The 4,457-nt window shown below is 57.8% G+C and overlaps 1 pseudogene across 1 annotated transcript; it reads left to right on the forward strand.

Moving 5' to 3' along the window:
* The first annotated feature begins 218 nt into the window (after nucleotides 1-218).
* On the forward strand, nucleotides 219-3,847 carry LOC307062498 (phosphoethanolamine/phosphocholine phosphatase-like; annotated as a pseudogene). Its single transcript has 2 exons — nucleotides 219-952; nucleotides 3,695-3,847. The product of its transcript is annotated as a phosphoethanolamine/phosphocholine phosphatase-like (transcript).
* Nucleotides 3,848-4,457: the final 610 nt, after the last annotated feature.

The following is a 4,457-nucleotide window of genomic DNA, read 5'->3' on the forward strand; positions in this document are numbered from 1 at the left end:
CCGTGAGCACCCCTTGCTCCATCCTCCGCCCAAATACCTCAGCTCGGCCCTCTCCCCACTCTCGACACTCCAGACTCAGCCGGGACAGACCTCCGCAGCCGCCGCTCCCCACCCTGCAGGAGGAGCTCAGAGGTCCTGTCCCGCTTTCCTCTGAGGGACTCTTTGGTGACCACAAAAGGATTTGGTCGCTCAGGACAAAGCTGGTAGAGGAGAGCGGGATGGCTGCGCCCGGCGCGCCACACTTCCTCCTGACCTTCGACTTGGACGAGACTATCGTGGACGAAAACAGCGACGACTCCGTCGTGCGCTTGCCGCGGCGGGCCAGCGGCTGCCTGAGAGCCTGCGTGCCACCTAGCGCGAGGGCTTCTACAACGAGTACATGCAGCGCGTCTTCCAGTACCTGGGCGAGCAGGGCGTGCGGCCGCGGGACTTGCGCGCCATCTACGAGGCCATCCCCCTGTTGCCCGGCGCGGGCGAGCTGCTGCAGTTTGTGGCCAAGCAGGGCGCCTGCTTTGAGGTTATTCTCATCTCAGACGCCAACACCTTTGGCGTGGAGAGTGTGCTGTGCGCCGCCGGTCACCACGGCCTGTTCCGCCACATCTTCAGCAACCCGTTGGGGCCCGACCCTTGGGGGCTGCTGGCGCTGCAGCCCTTCCACACGCACAGCTGCGCTCGCTGCCCCGCCAACATGTGCCAGCACAAGGTGCTCAGCGACTATCTGCGCGAGCAGGCCCACGACGGCGTGCCCTTCGAGTGCCTTTTGTACGTGAGCGACGGCGCCAACGACTTCTGCCCCATGGGGCTACTGGCAGGCGGTGAAGTGGCCTTCCTGCGCCACCACTACCCCATGCACCGCCTTATGCAGGAGGCGCAGAAGGCCGAGCCCAGCTCCTTCCTCGACAGGGTGGTGCCCTGGGAAATCTCCACTGAAGTGCGCCTACACCTGCATCAGGTGCTGAGGACGTGGCCTGCAGGGGCCACCTGGGCGGGGAGGGGGTGGGGCGGTGGGGGTCGGGAAAGAGAAAGCTAGTTGTATTACTCCCTTTCCCTTTCGTTTTGGTATATCCCTCCGGGATTTCCTGGAATCCCAGGTTGGTCCATTTGGGGACTGGAGGAGGGAGTTGGGAGCTGTCCCCATCTGTGCAGTTAACCCAGCTTGGCTGCCTCCCCCATTCCCACTGCAAGCGAATTCCAGAGTCTGGCCGCACCAGGGTGGCGCGCATATCTGAGCAGGCAGCAGTGTTTCCACAAACCTTGTCCTCCCAGCTGGGAGGACAGGGTTCCCTGTCAGGGTCAAGAAGGAACATGTCCCGCCGCGGTGCAGTTAACTGTTGCCTTGGGCTGCATGGCCTCCCTCCTCCAGTCTTCTGTCCAGGGGACCCAGGCCCCGAAATGCACCACCCCGACCTCCCCCGCACCGGACTCCTCGCAGAGAGAGGTGGCGCTCCTTGCTGATGGTCCCAGGCCTAGATCTTGCTTTACCTACTGTGACCCTACACTACACTCCTTGCCTTTCCCCCGCCCCCCCACCCTGTTAGCATCCCCACAGGATAAAAAGCTAGAGGGAATAGTCACCTCCTGTTGGTGGAAAGAGGTAGCACACTGTTCCGGGGCTCGGTTCTGGCCAGCCAGGGACCTCACAGAGCCCGAAAATGTCTCCTTGCACCCCAGCCTCGTCTATGCAGCAAGAAACCAGGGACTTAACCAAAGTCGCCCCACTGACTGGGCCTTTTGAGTCCCCCTCCTCCCGTATGGAACAGAAAGCCATGATGCTTTAAAGCAGAGCCAGTGGAAACCCAAGGCCCACCTCCCTCTTGTGGTTTCAGAGCTGTGAAGGAGGTGAAGGGGCGGAGGTGAGCGAGGTGTCTCACGCTGCCGTCTGGGGGGATAAGGGCGAGGTGATCTCTGCTCTCAGAGAGCCCCACCTAAGTGAGGGAGCCGGTCCCCACTCTTGGAGGAGTGCCCAGCCTGGGGAACCAAGACTGAATACATAACAAAGCAGGCAACAGGCAAAAGAGCAGGGTGCGGCCCACCTTCGCAGAGGGGCACGGGTCTAGTGTGGAGGGCTCAGTGAGCACCGAGGAGATGGGAGATACTGCTGCTTAGGGCAGGCAGAGGAGGCTCAATGAGCGGGAGCCTTACAGGTGGGTTGCGTTTCAGTCCCTCGGCCCGCTAGCCCTGCAGGGCAATCATCAGGAGGTCATCAGAATTTTATTCAAAGTTGGCACTTGCAGCTGAGACCCTGTCTTGCATGGCGTAAGGGTTCCCTGTGGGTAAGGTCACGAAACTCCTTGGCTTCCAGTTTTTTCCTGTCTCCAGCAGGCCTCTGGGTACCTCCTCTGTCTTTACCAGGACGCCATCCCACTGCAATGGGGGGAAGGAACAGACACAGCTCACAGCCCAGGAGGCGTGCCGGACTGGTCCAGTGTTGACTGGAGCAGGCTTTGGTGTGGGACTCAAGAGGCTCACTCAAGGCGGTGCTTGGGTCAGCATCCCAGAGGTCCCAGGCTGTCAGCAGCTGGGCTGCACATAGTTCCCGGGGAAGAATCCAAACCCCTCTGAGCCGATGCCCTCACAGCAGCCATCGGAGTAGTGGCGGGTGATGCAGATAATGGTGCCATCAGAGAAGGAGAGTTCATTGTCCTTCTGGCGGGTGTATGGCTACAGTGTCATTACTGCAGGGCGGGAGGAGAGGGGTGCCATGAGATGTGCCTCCTGCCCCGCCATAGGGATGCTTGTGCCCACATACTGGACTCTAGGGGGCAATGTGGGGAGTGGGGCAGGAGATGCCTTCTTCAAAGCCCCAGGACTCCTCCCAGCTGAGCTAATATTCAGTATCAGGCCAGCTGCTTCCCTCCTCTGTGGGGGTGCGGTGGCGTGGAATAAAAGGCTCCACAAGGGTGGCACAGGCCATCCCCTCCACTCCAAGAAACTTCAGTGTTTGAGAGCAGGGCCCCAGGATCTACCCATGTTTTGTAATCTGCTTTCAGCCCCCGTTCATCCTGGTCTTCCCACAACGTCTCTGGCAGGTGCTGGAGGTATTGCTCAGTAGGTGCTCTAGCAGGTGTTCAGTAAATACAGTAACATTGAATAGTGTAGACTTCGCCGAGTGAGCCTTGGGCAAGTCACTTAGTTTAACCTCTCAGGTTCAGCTTCGTCTGTTAAATGGGTGTGTGAAGATCCTAGGAGGTTAAGTAAAAGTGAGAAAATGGATGAGAAGCTTTGACTCTGGGGTCTGGTATAAAGCAGGGGCTAAATTATGTTAAACCCCCCCACATAACATAACATTTACCATTTAAATCATTTTGAGCATACAGTTCTATGGCATTAACTACATTCATGTTGTACAAATATTCTCAGCATCCACTTCCGGAACTTACTCATTTTCCCTGTGGGAAATTTTGTATCAGTTTCTCTAAATTTTTGCCAACATTTGTTATTTTTAGCTTTCTTGATTGTAGGCCTTCTAGTGTGTGGAGGGGTCGGCGTTGTGGTGTTAACTTGCATTTCATCACGACTGATGATGATTAACATCTCTTCATGTGCTTGCTGACCATTTATATGTCTTATCTGGAGAAGGATCTTTCAAGTCCTTTTTCCATTTAAAACATTGGGTTGTTTGCTGAGTCCCACCAAACGCTCCTCCTGGTGGCGTTGGCGGTGAGTCCAGCCTGGAGTGGTCTCCGTGCCACAGGGGCCCATGCCCCGGGGCATCGTTAGCGGCCTCTCAGGAGAGGAGACGCCCGACCCCTGGTGCCCGTGCCTGGAGCGCCGAGATTGTGCTGCACCGTGCGGACGCGGCACCGCCTGTGTGGGTCTTGCTCGGCATTGGCTGCAGGTCACCTGAGCGTGGCAGTGGTCTGCGTGCCTCTCCCGGAGGAGCGTGTCCCGGAAGTGGGCGTCCCAGCCAGAGCACACCTGGCACGGGGCATCCTTGGGGCTCCTAGCTGTTAGCGCCACGTGAGCTGGCGGGGTTCTAGGAAGCCAGCGCCCGGCGGCTGGGAACGACCCATCCTGTGGGTCCTTGGCACCCCAGCAGCATCCGAGCGCGGAGCAGAGGGCTACGGACCACAGGTAAGGGGACGGGTTGGTGGGGGTGGGTGGAGGAAGGAACGAGGAATTACACCAGAGCTGTTTGGTACAGGGGCAGAAACAGAAAACTCAGACGTACCACTGCAGAGGCCATGGGAGTTAAGTTGTAAATGCTGCTGGCTTTCAGTAGCCTGCAGCCATTCTCTTCCTGTAGCTGATGGGATACAAAGCTCTACTGGGTTCTTCACACAGGATAGTCTTGTTTTGCAGAAATTCAGCTCAGAGCCATCCTTGATGTGTAAGTGTAAGGTCGGATCTTAACAAACGGCATCGCGAAACAGAGGAAAGCTTCAAGTGAGCTTTATTAGGGTGCGCTCCTGGGTGACGTTCACTGGTCCGAGAGAAAGGGGCCAGAGAAGTCGCAC

The sequence above is a fragment of the Hyperoodon ampullatus genome (assembly GCF_949752795.1).
Source record: "Hyperoodon ampullatus genome assembly, chromosome: 13".
Taxonomy (NCBI): domain Eukaryota; kingdom Metazoa; phylum Chordata; class Mammalia; order Artiodactyla; family Ziphiidae; genus Hyperoodon; species Hyperoodon ampullatus.